This window comes from Antechinus flavipes, chromosome 2, assembly GCF_016432865.1.
Source record: "Antechinus flavipes isolate AdamAnt ecotype Samford, QLD, Australia chromosome 2, AdamAnt_v2, whole genome shotgun sequence".
Taxonomy (NCBI): Eukaryota; Metazoa; Chordata; class Mammalia; order Dasyuromorphia; family Dasyuridae; genus Antechinus; species Antechinus flavipes.
This window is the reverse complement of record NC_067399.1, coordinates 131,061,495-131,080,833: the sequence shown is the minus strand read 5'-3', so window position 1 is coordinate 131,080,833 and position 19,339 is coordinate 131,061,495. Positions and strand designations below refer to the sequence as shown.

General features: G+C 38.0%; 1 protein-coding gene across 2 annotated transcripts in view; it reads right to left on the bottom strand.

The window, feature by feature from the left end:
• Window positions 1-4,007, bottom strand: part of ERLIN2 (ER lipid raft associated 2) — a 42,340-nt gene extending 38,333 nt beyond the window's left edge. For both annotated transcript variants that reach the window (XM_051975507.1, XM_051975508.1), the window contains exons 1-2: window positions 3,911-4,007; window positions 3,568-3,784 (exon numbers count right to left, since the gene is read on the bottom strand). The gene's annotated coding sequence lies outside the window, so the exon portion shown is untranslated. The remainder of the gene's footprint in view (window positions 1-3,567; window positions 3,785-3,910) is intronic.
• Window positions 4,008-19,339: the final 15,332 nt, after the last annotated feature.

Sequence of the window (19,339 nt, the reverse complement as noted above, 5' to 3'; positions counted from 1 at the left end):
CAAAGATAGTTTTCAACATTCACCCTTGCAAAACTTTGTGTTCTAATTTTTTCTCCCTTCCTTCCCCCCACTTTCTCCCCTAAACAGCAGGTAATCCAATATATGTTCAACATGAAGCATTCTTTTCAGAAATAAAAATAGATCCAAAGATATTAATTGCTCATTCTTGGGCCAATATAATAAAAATGACATTTAATTCTTCAGCATTAAACCAAGCAATAAACTAAAGAAAAATTTTCTTTGCTATTTGAGAAAAATTCTATTTGAGCTATTTGAGAAAAATGATAGAAAAAAATGGTAACACAATTCATCTAGTGGAAGAAAAGGATATGGTACTCATTGTTAATAATGAGAAAAAGGGGGGAGGGCGAGGAAAGGGACCTAGCAGTTTCAGAGCCCAAACTATTATATAAAGCAGTAATCATCAAAATTATTTAGTACTAGATATAAAATAGAAAAATTAATCAGTGTAACAAATGAGGTATACAACATTCAGACATAAACAAGTCTAGTTACAGACTTGAATATAACACAAATATCCCAAGTACTGAGGTAAGGGTTTGCTGTTGGATAAACACTGCCAACATAACTACAAAACAAAATGATAGGAATTAGATTTAAATCAATGTCTCCCATTATATACTTAAAAAATAAAATTTATGATCAAACAAGGGTCAGAGAGTATTGAAGAAGATAAAATGGACAATTTTGATTACATAAAATTGAAGTTTTGCACAAACAAAAACAATCAAGTTAAAACCAGAAGGGAAGCAGTTAACCGGGGAAAAAATCTTTGCAGCATATTTCTCCAATAAAGATCTTGTTTTTAAGAAATACGTCATACTAATTCAAATATAAAACAAGAGCCATTTCCCAATAGATAAATGGTCAAAGTATATGAATGAGAAGTTATCAAAAGAAGAAATTCAATCAACTGTCATATAAAAAATGCTCCAAAGACTTATATGAACTGATGCAAAGTGAAGTGAGCAGAATCAGAAGATTGCAATATTGTAGAATGATTATGATGAATGACTGAGATATTCTCAGCAATGCAATAATCCAAGACAATTCTGAAGGAGCTATGATGAAAAATGCTATCTGCCTCCAGCGAAAGAACTGATGGAGTTTGAATGCAGATCACAGCAAATTTTCTTTTTTGGGTTTTTTTTTTGGTCTGTTTTATTTGCAACACAATATTTTGCATGACTGCACACATATAATCTATAACAAATTCTTGTCCTCTCAAGAAGAGGGATGGAAAAGGAGGTAGGCAAAGAATTTGGAACTCAAAATTAAAACAAAAAGCTATGTTTAAAAAAATGAAAAAAAAATTAAAAATGGTTTTTACATGTAAATAAGAAAAAAATTTCAAATACTCTAACTCATAAATAAAAATGCAACTCTGAGATTCTACCAATACTCTAATCAAAGATGACAAAAGAGGAAAATGAAAATTGTAGAAGCTTTGAGAAAACAGGTATTTAATAGACTATTGTGAATTTGCATAGCTTTTTAAAAATGCTATTTGGAGATATGTCCCAAGTTACTAAATTGCAAATACTTTTTGACCCAGCAATACCATTTCTAAGCTCCTACCCAAGTAGATTAAATAAAGAGGGAAAAGATTCATATGTACAAAACATATGGAGCAGCTCTATTAGTTGTATCAGAGAGCTGGAAACAGAGGGTGTAACCATTTATTGAGGAATGGCCGAACAAATCATGATAATGAACGTAAAAGAATATTATTTTTCTGTAAGAAATGATAAAAAGGATGGTTTCTGGAAACCCCAGGAAGGATATGAATTGATACAAAGTAAAGTGGGTAAAACCAGGAGATCTATTTATATAATAATAATAGGGATGCAAAAGAAAAACTTTGAAAGGACCAATTGTAACTCCAGAGGATCAATAATGAAGCATGTTAACAATTTCTCAGTGGAAAAGTGAGGATCTCAAGGTGAAAAATGAGGCAAATATTTTTGAACATGGCCAAAGTCTAGATGTGCATTTTTATGAGTATACATTATAAATATATTGCTTTCACTTTTTAAAAATGAGGAGTATGGTGAGAGGAAACTAGGAAATAGCATTTTCTTTCTTTTTTATTATTATTATTATTATAGCTTTTTATTTACAAGTTATATGCATGGGTAATTTTACAGCATTGACAACTGCCAAACCTTTTGTTCCAATTTTTCCTCTCCTTCCCCCCACTCTCTCCCCCAGATGACAGGTTGACCAATGCATGTTAAATATGTTAAAGTATAAATTAAATTCCATATAAGTATACATGTCCTAACAGTTATTTTGCTGTACAAAAAGAATTGGACTTTGAAATAGTGTACTATTAGTCTGTGAAGGAAATCAAAAATGTAGGTGGACAAAAATATAGGGATTGGGAGTTCTATATAATAGTTCACAGTCATCTCCCAGAGTTCTTTCACTGGGTGTAGCTGGTTCAATTCATTACTGCTCTATTGGAACTGATTTGGTTCATCTCATTGCTGGAGATGGCCACATCCATCAGAATTGATCATCATATAGTATTGTTGTTGAAGTATATAATGATCTCCTGGTCTTGCTCAGGAAATGGCATTTTCAAAAAAAAGAAAAGAAAGAAGGTTTTTGAAGCAATTTTTAAAAATGCACAGAAGCAAGTTCAGAAGGAACTTGGGAGTAAGACAGGATTGAAAGAAACATTGAATTTATTATATATTATTAAAAAGCAAGGTGTATGTAATAGAGATTTGTTGTTTCATATTCAGCCCTCCTAATCTGCTCATTGTATATGGAAATGTTCATTTTATTTAGTATTTGTCAAGTTCAAAATTTAAACAAAATTTAGAAAGAAGTCTCTGGATATAAAACATTTCCCAGTAAAAATTGCTTTTGACTGATGGATTAGTGATTGGGAGACAATGAGTTAGAGAGAAGGTTTGAAGACTGAGGCACCATAAAGTCATCCCCAGGTCTACAGTCATGAAAGGAAACACTAACCCCTAATTAACATTTTCCTAAATTGACACTCCCACCACTAGGACCCCCACACTGCTACAATAGCTGGCAGTAGGGAAGCTTGGAATATCTTTGAGGAATTTTGCCAGGCTGGGTGGTAAGTGCATAAGGTCTTGGTAATAAGCTGCATTCCTCAGTGTGGGATGTTCAGATCCTAAGCCAGTGGGCTGGAACAAAGATAGGGGCCTGAAGGTCAGGGACCCCAACATGGGGAGGCTGCCCTTGCCCTCTGACACTAACCCTTCAGAAAACAGTAATGGTTGGACAGAGAAAGAAATGACATGCAGAAAGCAAGCCAGGACAATTGCCATGATATCAAGCTACTGGGACTATTACTTCTCCATTTCTTTCCCCCTTCCTAATTTTTCTTTATCCTACTCCCAAAAGGAATATGATTGAAAAAGCCGACTCCAATTTATCCCTCAACTCCCTCTCCTTTCATTTCTAAAGTGGCTCATTGTTCATTCTTCAACTAAAATGGCTTTTCCCAATATAACCAATGCCTTCTTAATTTACAAATAGAGTGATTAAAAAACAAATCCTCACCTTTCCTGATTTCTTTGAAGCATTTGTTACTGTTGACCATCTTCTCCTCCTGAATTTTCCCTTTTCTTTGGGTTTTTGTAGTTGTGTTATCTTTTTCTCCTTCTACCTTTCTTACTGTTACCTTCTTAGTCTTTTTTGCTGGATCTTCTTCCATGTCGTGTTCCCCCAAGGTTTTATCCTGGATCCTCTTCTTTTTTCTCTTCCTCTCATTTGGTACCTAGATGCAGAGATGTGGTGAATGAAGTACTGAGCTTGGAATCAGAGACATGAGTTCAAACCCAGTTGTGTAATCCTGAATGAATAATTGTCTGCCTTAGCTTCCTCCACTGCAATAATAGCTTACCTCTTAGGGTTATTGCGAGGACCAAATGAGATAATATTTGTAAAGCACTTAGCACAGTGCTTGGCACAGAGTAGACACTTAATAAATGTTTGTTCCCTTCTCCTTGGTGACCTCCTTATGAAAGAAGGAACATGTGTTCCAGTAGTATCATGTCAATGTAGATGACTCCCAGATCTATAAATACAACCCTAGTTTCCCCCTTGAGTTTCAGTTCCACATCCTCGTATTACCTGCTGGACATTTTGGATTGGATATCTTGTAGGCATCTTAAACTCAACATGTCAGAAAAAGAGAACCCTGAAACCATTCCTTCTTCTGAGCTTCCTGTTACTATTGTGGGCACCCCATCTTTCCAGGCATCCAGTGTTATCTCTGACTTCTTTTTCTCACTCATTCCATCCACATAATCACATGCCAAATACTTTCATTTCCTTCTCTACATCTCTCATATACAAATTCTTCCTTCCTAACACATGCACATCATTATGGTATTGCCTTCTAAATGGAATCCCTGGCTCAGGTCTCTCTCCATGCCAGTACATCCTGCATTTCCTAAATCTTAGGCTTGTCCACACCATTTTCCCAGACAATAACCCCCATTGACTTCCTATAACATACATGATCAAATATAAAGTTCTTTGGTTGACATTTAAAACTCTTCCCCATCTGACTTTCTTACATTTCCAATCTTATGTTTTACTGCTCTCCATATATTCTGTGATTCATCCATGAGTGTCTCTTTTCTGTTCTTGCATCTCCCATCACCATGCCTTTGAAGTGGCTGTTACTCATGTCTGATATATTTTCCCTTTCAATCTTCTATTCTTTGATTCCAGGCTTCTTTTTAGATTTAGTGTTAGTATCAGCTCCTGCAGGAGACTTTTTCTAGCATACACAGCTGTTGGCGATCTCGCCTCCAACATGACTTTACAACAATTCTGTATTTATGTTGTGTGTTCTAAATTATATATGTTTTTCCCCATGAGAAGGAAAGCTTCTTGAGAAGAGACATTTTCTTTTACTTTTTATTTCTATTTCCAGCCATTAGCATAGGTCCTGGCATATAGTGTTAATAAATGCTTGTTGATTGATTAGGTGAAACTACAGCCAATTGTACAAATGTTCAATTGCTCTCTGAGATGTTTCACATGTGGCTGCAGCAAAGGATGGTTCAAAGAAGGCATAGGATGGGGCGTGCAGGGCTACTGGCCAGTCTGGGAGAAGCTAAGGATCCTAGCTAAGTTATCAAAGTCTGATTCTGTAGGTATGATTCTCCAGGATGAGAGAGGAATCCATGTTGTACCAAATAGAGAGATTTCATGGGCAAATGTAGGTGACTTTCAAGCATTTCATTGTAGGATGGACTTCAACATAGCAAGAAATCAATTAATCAGTTAGTAAATATTTATTGAGCACCTGCTCCTGAACAGTGCCAGATTGTGTGTGTGTGTGTGGTGGTGGTGGTGGTGGTGGTGGTGGTGGTGGTGTGTCAGTGTCATACACAACAGTTTTCCTCCTAAAGAAACTTACAGCCCATTTGGAGAGACAAGATAAATGGATGTTCTAATGGCACCTCAAATTCAACATAGTTAAAATGGAACTTTTCCTCCAAACTTCCTCCTCCTTTTGACTCCACCATTTCTGTCAGTGGTTCCACCATTCATCTTGTCTTCCACTTTAGAAATTGTAATATTATCTTTGCTCTCCCTTACCTCTCACACTCAACTGGTAATCATGGCCTTTCAATTCTATCTCGCCAACCTTTGTTAAAATTATTACTTCCCCTCTTTCTTCTTACTGCCGAATGTAGGTTCTTGTACAAGTATTCATTATTACTGACATGAAATATTACAGTGGCCTCCAAATGTTTCTTTCTATTTCCAGTTTCTCCCCACGGCAATCTGTCCTTCAAATGGGCCAACTATCATCCTTTTCCATTGATAGACATGTCAGCATTACTCCACTGCTCAACACCCTGAACAGCTTCTCACCAAACTAATTCTATTGTGGCTGCCAGCTCTCGTGGTTTCTACCTCTGATGATGGTTGCCAAGGGGACCTCTGATGACTGGTCTGACCTTTCAAAGCCTAAAAGATCATAAGCTCTTCTGTTCTATCTCCTGTTAGTCATTAATCTGAGATCAGGAAAGAATCCACCTCGAAGTAGCAGAAGAGCCATGTGCTCAGAACACATGGTGGTGGGGTATGAGACAATGACAGTTGTCCCAGCTGATGACTTAACAGCAATTCTTCTCCCTCAAAAACTGCCAGGAAAGAGCACAAACAATTGTACATTCAAACATTTTGTGTAGATGCTCAGGCTTTATTGAGTCATTAGTTGTTTTAGCTCCTCAGCCATCCAGAAAACATTCCAACACTATACAGCATTAGACACTCAGTCACTCCGGACAAAAATCTAGCTTCTTAAAAATTCACTTTGGCAATTGTTAAATTATTAAATAAAAATTCTTAAAAATTCACACATTGGCAAGAAGAAAATCTTTTGTATGCTTTATATAATCACTAGGAAAATTCATGTAAATTGTAAAGATAAGACTCTCGCTGGCTATTTCTCCAACTATATTTACATAGACCTAGTCTTTTTTTTTTTTTTTTTCTTCTTTAAGTTGTTACTTGTAGATTCATATCTTCTGAAAGGGATCAAGCCTGATCTGATGCTGAATGCTTTGACTATAAAATCAAAGAATTTCAGTTCTGGTCCTGATGCTAATTAGTTCGGGGACCCTTCAATTTGCTCAGCCTCAGTTCCATCCTCTTAACATGGGAATAAGGAGGAGAGAATCAGCATCTATTAGACATCTGTCATATGCTAGGTACTATTTTAAGCTTTTTACAAATATTCTAAATAAATCTGTGCTGCTATTATTATACCTGTTTTACTTTTGAGAAAACTGAAGCAGACAGAGGTTAAGTCACTTACCCAGAGTCAGATAGGAAGTATGGGAGGCTGGATTTGAACTCAGCCAACCCAATGTCCTATGCACTGTGCCACCTAGCTACCCCAAATCATATTATTGGTTCTTCCTATCTTGGATCACAGCATAGAAGTAAGGAAATCCTGGTGAAAACTTTTAAGTTTTATAGAAATGGGGGCTGTTATTCTTATGGGAAGGAGGATGTAATTAAGTGGTTTTAAAAAGGACTTCAAACCCTTTTCCTTTTTAGGTCTAGCTAGACTGCAAGCTGAGATTCAGAAAAGGTGATGTGGATAGGTAACAATTTCTTTAAAAAAATCATCAGTAATCTTTTCTTGATATTAATGTTACTTCCTAATGATTTTCCTCACTCTTTGATTTCTTTCTTGTAATTATTGTAACAATTTCTTGTAACAACATTATTACAAACAGATACACCTAAGCAAAATGAGTTGATAAACAGGTCATATATGAAAATGTATGTGTAATTCTGCATCTATAATCCATCACTTGTTTGCCCAGAGAGGAACAAAGAATTTAAAAGGAGCCACTGCATGGAAAAAGTGAATTATGTGACTGAACATGGAGAGAATGTTACTTGAAATGGTAGGAATGTGAGTATACAAGTAAATATAGGATATTACTCAGTTCCTAAAGGCTTTGGAAAGGTCTTCAGGAACTAAGCCTTTTTTATGTTATTTCACCCATTTGGAATCCCATTCTCCATATGAAGACTTGAAGGGACCATAGAAATGGCCTTTCATTTTTTTAAAGGTGAAAGAAGTGAAATTTAGAGAAGGACAATTAGTTACCTAAACTCACACAAGTAGTAGATAGCAAAATAAGATTTTGAACATAGCTCTTTTGACTCAGTTTAAGTTCTACCTTTACCTACTCTGTGTGTGTGTAGCTTGGCCTGCTACATTATAAGTGCTTAATAAATGCTTGTTGACTGGACTCAGCCTAACAGTCCACTGAGAACTCTGCTTCTTGAAAAATGGACCCCTCATTTTGGACTATAAATGCCTTGGATTATATGTCTTATTTCCTGTGTCCCCTTCATCTCCCAGATTAGACTATCAACTCTTTCAAGGCAGGGCCATATTTTATTTTTCTCTACATCTTCTGGGTTGTACAGAGTAGGTGCTTGGTTAATGTCTGCTTCCTGAATCTCTCTATTTATGAGCAGCCAACCTTTCCTTTCCCGGGTGTTTTGTTACTTGGCCCATTTGGCCTAGGAGGACCTCATGGATCCCATCTCTCCTTCCCAATGCCAGAATAAGGCTAGCCATGTTTTGTCTCCTAAAAGTGAGCTGAGTTCCGGGCTGTAGGGGAGGTGGTACCCAGCAGTACCTCTTGGAAAAGGAGAAGGTCGTTGTCTTACAGGGCTGGCCAAGAGAACATTCATCTGAGTGCAGTGACAAAGTGGCTTCTCAGGAGCCTTGGCCCCTGGCCCACTTCTAGACAAATTCTTCTTTCTACTTCCTCCCCTGTGTTTTAGCTTCACAAACATTCCAGCTCCCAGCTGCCCCTCAGGTTCAGCTAGCCAGCTTAGGCAATCCTAGCAAGAGGGAGCAGGAACAGTGGGGTAGAAAAGGGATATAGGTGTGAGGGATGCTCAAGGGTCTAACTATACTTCCCCACTTTCCCCCAATATAGTAAGGGACTGAGGTGGAGCTATGTGCTCATGTAGACATATACACCCATACCAATTTACACCCCCCCCAAATATATTTGCTAGCATAATAGTAACAATAGTAATGATGTTTATGGGGTGCTTTAAAGTTGTGGATTACCTTATAAATATGATGTTGATCTTCATGAGAAACCCATAGACTAATTACTATGGTTATTATTATCTCTATTTTACAGATGAGGAAACTGAGACTGAGAAATAAAATTAGTTGTCCATATCTCACAACTAGTAAGCACCCTCGGCAGGGTTCCAAACCCAGTTTTCCTGACACTAGCTCTAGTAATGTCTCCCTTATTGAACACTGCCTCCGTTATATACATAGTTATACTATTGCATGTACATCCATCTATGTAGACAGATTCAGAGAAGGAAATCTTTCCTTTATCTTTGTAGTTCAGCAAAAAGTACAGAAGCATTGAGTTTGAATCTTTCCCCCACTCTTAGAAGTGCTGTGACTCTAAGCAAACTACTTCCTTCCCTGCCCTTTAGGTTCCTCATCTGCAAAATGAAAATAATAATACCTGTACTTTCTACTCCCAGGTTTGGTGGGAAGATCATGTGAGATATTTGATACAGAAAGCATTGCAACGTAAAATCTTGTATATATGTGAACTCTATGGGCTTTAGCCTGCATGTTTTCTCTGCTCCCTTTTTATCCTTTTTTCTCTTTCTGTCTCTCTCTCTTACTTATGGGTCCATGAGTTTGTGCATGCACACGCACGCGCGCACACACACATACACATACACACACACACACACACACACTTAACCAATTAAATCCGTCGAGCACTATTTGCAGATGATGGTGTGGAATTGTGCTGGAGTTGTGTCCGGCCTCATTAAATGTCAGGGCTAACAATACGGCGCTTGGCAATCAAGGCCTCTCTGTGGCTGTTAGTCATTAATCACCATCTGACAGTACTGAATTGGAAACGAGGAGCCTGTTCACATGTGCTCTATGTACCTAGTTACCCTCATGGTAATCACTCCAGGAAAAGTTTTCTTTGACTCTCTGCCTATAAGGGCCTCTGTCCCAGCAAGGGGGTAGAGGGTCATTATACTTTTCTTCCCTCTCCCCTTCTTTCTCATTGGGAATGAAAACTCAGGTCCTCCCATCTAAAGGCAAGGAGAGTTAAACTGTCCTTCGACCATGTCCTTTTTTTTTTTTATGTAGCCCTGTTTTTACTTTTGGTCTTGCTGCTCTGCCAAAATTCCTTTTCTCCCTAAGGAAACCTGGAAAGAGAGAAAGGGAATGAGGTTCTGTTCTACTGAGGAGAGTATGAGCTACATTCTGGTGAGTCTGCAAGACCTCCTCCTCCCCACTTCAAGCTGCTAGTGACCCAGACCTACCATGAGGATCACAGAATATCTGAACTGGAATGGATCGGAATCTACTACAGAACAGTAGAATTTCAGGGCTGGAAAGGCCCTCCAAAACTCGTTAGTCTAACTTTCATCCCCCAAAGGGTATCCATTGAAGCCCATCTGATATGGGGTCATAGAATTTCTGCTTGAAGATGTCCAATAAGGGAGAACCCCTTACCTTGAGGCAGCTCATTCCACTTTTGGGTAGCTTGGATTGTTAGGAAAATTCCCCTCATAAGTATGCCTGGTGCTCTGAGTTTTAATTTTGGGAACCAAGTCTAGTCCTTCTTTCAATCAATCAACCAACAATTTATAACCATTTATAAAGTATTTATTATATTTTTACCTTCTGAATCCAACTCTTCCTGTACAATGAGAGAACTGTTTGGTTCTGCACACATATATTGTATCTAGAAAATACTATGCCATATTTAACATATATAGGACTGCTTGTCATCTGGGGGAGGGGGTGGAGGGAAGGAGGGAAAAAGTCAGAACAGAAGTGAGTTCAAGGGATAATGTAAAAAAATTGCCCAGGCATGGATTCTGTCAATAAAAAGTTATAATTATTAAAAAAAAATAAAGTGTTTATTATGTGTAAGGCATCGTGCTAATTAATCACTAATACAAAAACAAAAAAGCTTAGATTTTAAAAGAGACAACATGAACGTATATATAGTAATAATAGAAGTTTGCAAGATTCTTTACAAATATTATTTCATTTTATCCCTAGGAAGTAAGTGCTATTATTATCCCCAATTTAGAGATGGAGAAATTGAAATAGACTAAGGTTAAATGACTTGCTTCCAGTCACTGGTAATGTTTGGATTTCAACTCAGATCTTCCTGATTCCAAATCCAGTATTCTGTCCATTGTACCACTTAGCTGCCTCAATATATAGAGACTTTAATTACACTCAGAATACAGACAAAATGAATATACAGCATTTTAAGGAGGGATTACTGTAGGCTAAAGTTGGGGATCCAGATTAAGCTTAATAAAAAAGCTTACAAAAGTATTAGTAAGAAATCATGGATTCTAAGAGGTAGAGGTAAGGAGGGAACACAATTCAAGCTGGGTGAACAGACAATGCAAAGGTATAGAGATGGGAAATGGGATGTCTTATGGAAAGAACAGTGAGAAGGCCAGTTTGGTTGGAATGAAGGTGAGGAGGGAAATTAAGAACATTGGAAAAGTAGGAAAAAACTAGGTTGGGAAGAGTTTTCAATGCAAAATAGAGAAGCTTATATTTTATTCTAGAGATACTAAATATTGATACTTGAAGACAAATATTGAATGCCCCTGAGTCCCTGGTTCTTCAGCCTAAATATCCTCATTTTCTTTAATTGATTTTTATTTGGCGTGAACTTTCGATCTATCACTATTTTGGTCACACTTTTCTGGATATTTTCCACCTTATAAATGTACTTTCTACAATATAGACCCAGAACTGAACACAATATTCTCGATGTGCTCTGACTCTGAGGGAGTGCATAGATACTATCACCTCCTTTTTCTTGGAAGTTCTGTCTTTTCATTTATGCCAAAATCACACTAACTTTTTGAACTACCATATCACACAGTTGATTCCCATTGAGCTTTCAGTTCAATAAAACGTCTAGACCCTTTACAGACAAACTTTTGTTTCCTCATTCTTCCTCCATATTATCTTTGTGAAATCTATTTTTGAACCCAAATTTAAAAGATATCCTATTACATTTCATATTATTAGATATAGTCTAATCTAGCCTATCCAGATCTTCTTGGAACTCAAATGTCATCCAGTATGTTAGCTATCTCCCATGGCTTTATATCTCTACAGACCTGATAAGGATGTTCCCTATATCTTTATCCAAATCACTGACTTAAGTAAAAACCAAAAAGGATAAACAAATAGCACAATACCAAAGATATATCCCTGGGACATGCCTTTGGAGACTTCCTTCTAACCAAGTGATTACAGCCATTCAGCAAGGTCTGAAATGATCTAATTGTACTGTCATTTAGTCTATATTTCTCTATCTGTTCCACAAGAATAGTTTTTATTAAGTTTGTTAAACTCCCTGTTTCAGCTTCTGGTCCCCAGCAGAATAAACCCAATTTTCCTACAAGATGTCCCTTCAAATATTGGAAAATTCTTAACAATAAAACTTTGGCACTAACTCTCAGTTAATACAATCCTAATTATATTTTTGCTAAGTAGTAGAAATATTATTCCCATTTTCCAGATGAAGAAATTGAGGTATAAGGAGATGAAAGGTCATATAGGTAGGAAGTAAATAAATGGAAACTTAAACTCAAACCTTCTGATTCTAAAACAATATTCTATCCATTGCAGTGATGTATACATAGCTGATGACTTACTCTTTATCAGGAGAATGGGAAGAAAAATTTGTATATTTTCCCCTTAATTAAGGATAGAAAAAAGTGGGTGTAATAGAGTATTAGCAGTGGCTTGCTCCCCTAAAAGTCTTGTCCTAGAGATATTTTGAGATGGGGACATTTCCAGAATGCTCTAGGAATGTTTCCAGTATGCTGACTTAACAGCCATAGAGAGAGACACAGTACCCAGGATATCTGAGTCTGGGTTTTGGTAGAAAATATTCTTCATAAAGAGCTATAAGTTCATTTCTCCCAAATACTCTTGCTTCTCCTCCTGAAAAATCCCAAGTTGAGGGACTGGATATTAAAAAAAACACAAAAAGTTTTGAGATCCACACTATATTTAGGGCACTGGTCAGAAGTTGTGGACTAGTCAATTTAGTTTTGAGTTCTCTCCTTTCCACTTCCCTTCTTTGGCACTGTCTTCTTGCCTTTCTGTACCTCTTCCCCAATAGATACCCAGTATACTGTTCCCTTTTTCTTAGTTACTAGAGGAAAAGGTTTGATAAACTTATTTATATTAAGGGAATTGTGATTTCACAAGCTGTTATTTCTTCTTCAAGGTATAGGAGGAAAGGACAGTTTCTAAACTCAAAGGGATGAATCACTAATGGTGGAATTTCAGGCACTGTGCCATCAGGGTGGGAGAAATATTTTGGGGTCATGGAGGCCTGACTGGAAATGTTTAAATTATACCATGTAGGACACTAGACTTCTGTTGATGAGTAAGACTAGCCTTGTCCGAAGCCTGATGTTAAATCCAAGAAAGCTGATCTTCAGCCATTTTCCAGGACACAATTCTCAGCAGTAAGGAGTAGGGGAATGGGGAGATTGAAAAATCTCCCTTCATCTCCTTCAGAAGGTGAGATTTGAGCTGAGTCTTGAAGGAAAAAGGGAGTCAGGAAGTAAAACTAAAGAAGGAGAACATTTTAAGCATGAGGCACAGCCAATGGGAAGACATGGGTGATAGTGATCACAGCAAGGGAAAGTTAGTGGTCTTCCAATCCAGTCCCCTCATATGTAAAATAGGGAAACTGAGGCCCAACTAAAGTCAAGGACTTTCTCAAGATCATAAAACTAGTGAGGGGTAGGATCTGAACTCACAGATCCCCATCTCCAGAGTTTTCCAAGTTGATAGTGGAGAATACTTGGGCACCCCAAAGCCCCGAGTCTTGGGGTAGGTGCAGGGAACAGTGCAATTCAGTATTCAGACCACTCCAACTCAGGAGACTCAGGGCCTGTAGTCGTGTTCTTCCCCACCCCCTCCAGTCAGCAAAGGCAGCCAAGAGCCCCTGCTGAGCCAAGCCAGGTCTCTCCCAGCTGTGACGTTTAACTTTTTCCATATGCTGGGTCGGCCCCTAGCTTGAGGGAGAAGGGGTAGGGAGAAGCAGTGGAGCTAGGGGTGGAGAGGGGGCTAAAGAGGGGTTGGTGGGAAAGATGGTGGTGGGGTGGGGGGAGAAGTGCTGAGGGAAGTCAATGGCCACACGTTCTGGCCTGTTGGGAGGACGGCTGTTGGCACCAGGAGAAATCCATCCAGTGAAGCCAACCCTCATTAATCATCCGGGCGGCTGAACTGCCAGTTCCTTTCAAGATCTTTCAAGAAGGGTTTTCACCCAAAATAGAGTTGAAAATGTGCTGGGCCCTACTCAGAATCTCATCAGTCTGGGCATTATGGGAAGTGTCAGCCAGGCTGTGACAGACAAGGCCCACTCTGTTCAAGGGGTCTTGACTCCCACAGCCTGTCATATCAAGCGCCTGATCAAATTTGACAGCTTCATTTGTACCTACAGAATAGATAAAAGGGTCTGTTCATTGAAACAAATGGAGGGGAAGGGGTAGAGGTGGGGGTTGGGGGCTAGAGGGACTGGACTCTGTGTGTGTGTGTGTGTGTGTGTGTGTGTGTGTGTGAGAGAGAGAGAGAGAGAGAGAGAGAGAGAGAGAGAGAGAAAGAGCGAGAGAGAGAGAGAGAGAGAGAGAGAGAGAGAGAGAGAGAGAGGGCCGAGTAAGGGGGCAGAGGGAGGGAACAGTCTTTAGGAGAGAGGGATGTGGGAGGGATGCTTATCTCTTACATGCACCTTTTAAGCAAGTAGCCGACAGAACATGGAATGCACATGTGAGAGAGTTCAGTGGGGGTGAGAGTGAGAGTGTGGGGTGGTGAGGGTGAGTGGAAGCTATGGCTGCCAGATGGAACAGTCTCTCCTGAAATGCGGGATCTCATCAGATCCTTTCCCAATGCTCCACTCTCTATTCTATTTGGTGTCAACTAGTTCTGACACCTTAGTCTATTTAGGAATGTGGATGGGTCAAAGGAGGTCTGTGTCTAGGAGAGTCAGAACCAGCACCTGGAGGAGACATTTAAATTGCACTCTCTCAAGTGGCTTTTTGCAAAGGATGGATCTCCTAGGCTCAAAGTCCCTTCAAAAAAAGGTTTTAGTTATTTGACCTGGATAGCATTCTAAGTGCCATAAAGCCAATATAAGCAGTAGCTACACTAATTATCAGATCATGCAATCACGGGGTTATCTATATTTTGCTTTCTGAATGGATTCTTTTCCAATTCCCCATGCTTAAATTTTTCTCTTTTCAATTTTCCTTCATTAGAAAAACTCTTTCATATAAGTCTTTCAAATACTTGGAAGCAGTATTAAGTATATCTTCACCCTTTCCCCTCTTCCAAGTCTTACCTCTAGAATGACCCTCAGCAATTCCTTCAACAGCTCCTCATATGGCACGCTCTCAATATATTTTATCATTCTGCTTACCAATCTGCTTCCTAAAATAAGGCCTCTAGAACTGACTACCAGACTTCAGATAGAAATGACTGAAGCAGAGTATATCCCTCTTGTTTGGATGCTATTCCTCTTAGCTCTTTTGGCTGCTGCTCCTCCTCTACTTTTGACCTATATAGAGCTTTTGGTCTAGCAAATCCCCAAATCTTTTTCAGAGGAACTGTTGTCTTGCTATGCAGCCAATTTTTCAAATCCAAGTATAGTACTTCAGATCTAACGCTATTAAATTATCACCTGATTAGATTTAGCTCAGTGTTCTGGCCTGTCAAGAGTTGTCATAGGATCAAAAATCTAGAATTGGGAATAATCTCAGAAGCCAATTTAGCCTCAATTCCTCATTTTACATAAGGGAAACTGAGGCCCCAGGAAAGTTCAGTGACTTGTCCATATTCATACAGATAATAATCATCAAAGGTAGGAGCTGAGTCCAGGTTCTTTGACTCCAGAGCCCTATCTCTTTCCACAGTACCACAATACTTCCTAATCCAATTTACTAGCTATTTTCCCCAGGTTTGTATCATTTGAAAATGTAATAAGCATAATATTTATATTTATACAAATTATCAATGAAAATGTTATATGGAACTGTGCCAAGGGCAGATCTCTGGGGCATTCCACTTTTACACTTCCATTCCAAGTGAACTTGAACCATACTGACTAATAATTGGATTATAGTTATTCAACTAGTACTGAAATCTACCTAACTCTGCTATATTATCTAATTCATCTTTCCCCTAAGAATAGTATGAGATACTTTGTCAAAGGTTGTGCTGAAATTTAACTAAACTGTAACTACAGTCTTCCCTTGATCTAACAGTCTAGTAACCCTGTCAGTAAAGAAAATGGGGTTAGTATGGCAAGACCTCTTAATGAAGTCATGTGGGCTAGTGATCACTGCTTACTTTTCTAGGTGTTCCCTAACCATCCTTTTAATAATCCATTCTAAAATTTTATAAGGAATGGAAAAACATTTTTGGCCTTCATTTTTCTGCCGAAGACTTTGTAATCTTTAGGAATACTTTTTAGATTTCTTCTGGAAGGATCATTTGTACCAACATGAATTACCAGAAATAGCAAATAATCATCTATTATCATGTGATGGCATGTGACTCTGATGACCAGTTGGGTCATTTCCATGAAAGGAACACCCATGTCTCTCCCTCCTTCCTTTCCTTCCCACTTTCTCTTTCTCTCTCTCTCTCTCTCTCTCTCTCTCTCTCTCTCTCTCTCTCTCTCTCTCTCTCATAAATTGATTTGAGAGAGCTGGCAGACCAGGATAGTGGCAGGATAGTCAGAAAACAGCAGCATGAATTCATAGCTTAGTGCTTGTGATTTTGACTGTGATTTTGTCACTAATATACTTCCCCCATCAATGCAGGGTGCAATTTCTCTATGATTTAGCACAGAAATTCTTAACCTTAGAAAAGGTTAGCATTTGAAACTAACCTTTTTAAAGTTGGAGAATTGCTATAATTGTTGGTTGCCTTGCAGTCAACCTGATGAAAAGCCTCTCTCTCCAGGTTTAGTTAAGTATACAAGCAATCATTGGATCTGTACTGAAGTTGGGGATAAAGGGGTTGGAAAGTGCTATTGCTCTCTGGGCATCATTTTGAGAACTGAAGGTTGGCTTGATTCAATGATGATTTCATTGGCGCTGCATGGATGGATATAATAGTAGTAGTAGTAATAGTGGTGGTGGTAGTAATGATAGTAGCAGTAAAGGTAGTAGCAGCAGCAGCAGCAGCAGTAGTAGGAGGAGGAGGAGAAGTAGTTGGTATTTATATAGCACTTCAAAGTTTATTTTAGATCAGGAGATCTTACTCTTTTTATGTATGATAGATTCCTTTGGCAGTCTAGTGAAGCCTATGGATAGGCCATTTTTCAGAATAATATTTTAAATGCATAAGATAAAATATGTAGGATTACAAAGGAAGTAAATGAAATTGAAAAATAGATAAATTTTTTTTTGAAAAAGCTGAATCCTTGCTCTAGATCTATGATCTTATATAATGATAATAGCTAACATTTATCTAGCTCCTATTATGTGCCAGGCACTGTGTCAGGTGCTTTACAATTATTTGTTCATTTGATTCTTATAACAACTCTTGAAGGTATTATCACCATTTTACAAATGAGGAAATTAAAACAGGCAGAGGTTAAATGACAGGTCCAGGATCACAAAGACAGTAAGTGTTAGATCATATTTGAATTGAGGTCTTCCTGACTCCAGGCCTGGTACTCTATCCATTGTGCCATCTAGCTGTCCCTATATTTGTAGCGTAGAGCTGTGATTTTATCTTATATCCACAACAACGTATTTATGATATAGAGAGTACAACTGTAATCCCCATTTTGCAAATAAGGAAACTGAGGCCCAAGTTAGTAAGTGCTAATGATAACATTTAAAGGTAAGATATCTTTTACTTTTTTATGTCAATGGAAATATTTTTATTGATACTCTTTTTATTTTTAAAATATCATTCACTCTCTAATGAATCCCCTATCCCCTCACCCTAAAATTTTCACTTGTAAAAAATAAGTGCAGTCAATTAAAACAAATCAACATGTTGAAGATATCTGAAATTGTATGCTTTGCCAAGCACTTTTCCCCCCCCATAATGCCATTAATAAAGATATATTCAGATAGTCTGGGTATAAATGCCACACCTGGGAGAGACTCATGGTTCATCTGAATTATCCCTCTGACAGACATGCACCTTGGGTTGGGATATGAGAGAGCGTAATAATAATCTTGATAACATTGTGATGACAGGGTGAGGATTTCTCTTTAATAATGTATTATTAGCTGTCATCTGTGAATTTACCCAAACCCTTCTTGAACTTCTTTATATTTTCATATATATATATTGTGAAAATTCCAATATGCATTGGATCATGTTGGCCAGTAACTAAAATGAGAGGTTTGGAATAATGTCCCTTCCAGGATTGAAATTCTATGACTCAAATAGGGATATTAGGAATATCAAGTCAATACAAAACATACCAACCAGTTCATGCTTCTCTGCCCTTTGTCATCTGTTTTTAAGATACTTGGTACTAGCCTTTTCAGCATACCATACCTTTCCCAAGACTCCTACTTTGACTGGCCTTTTTAAATACAGCACCCCTCTCTAGCTTTGGTCTATTCACTATTTCCTTGACATAATTTGCACATAGAGGCTAGTTCATTCTTGTTGTTTCCATTATCTGAAACGTCTTTTTCCCTTTTTGTTATCTAAATTATTTGTTATAGTAGCTAGGAAGTGTAGTGGGCAAAAGTACTGGGTTTAGAGTCAGAAAGGTCCGAGTTCAAAACTAGCCTCTGATACTTACTAAGTGTGGACTCCAGGCAAATCAACTTAAACTCTACCTGCCTCAGTTTCCTAAACTGAAAAATGGGAATTGTAATAGTACTGACCTCACAGAGTTGTTGTGAGGATCAAATGAGATAATAGTTGTAAAGTGCATAGCATATTGCCTGGAACAAAATAGGTACTTAATACATATTGCCTGGAACAAAATAGGTACTTAATACATATTTATTTTTTCCCCTTCCCTCCTAAACTCTAGACTCAGTTAAATGCCACCTTTTCTGGGTCATTTTTTTTCTCTTCTGCTTCAGCCTGTGATGTTCTTTTATTATTATTATTATAGCTTTTCATTGACAGTGCATGAGTAATTTTTTAACATTGACCCTTGCAATCACTTATGTTCCAACTTTTCCCTTCCTTTTTCCACCCTTTCCCCTAGATGGTAGGCAGTCTCATACATGTTAAACATGTTAAAGTATATATTAAATACAATATATGTGTACATATTTGTACAGTTCTGTTGCACAAGAAAAATCGGATTTAGAAAGGTAAAAATAACCTGGGAAGAAAAACAAAAATGCAAGCAGTCCACACATTTCCTAGTGTTCTTTCGCTTGGCGTAGCTGGTTCTGTTCATCACTGATCAGTTAGTTGGAACTGAATTGGATCCTCTCATTGTTGAAGATAGCCACTTCCATCAGAATTGATCCTTATATAGTATTGTTGTTGAAATGTATAATGATCTCCTGGTTTTGCTCATTTCACTTAGCATTAGTTCATGTAAGTTTCTCGAAGCCTCTCTGTATTCATCCTGCTGGTCATTTCTTACAGAACAACAATATTCCATAATATTCATATACCATAATTCAGCCATTCTCCAATCGATGGGCATCCATTCATTTTCCAGTTTCTAGCCACTACAAACAGGGCTGCCACAAACATTTTGGCACA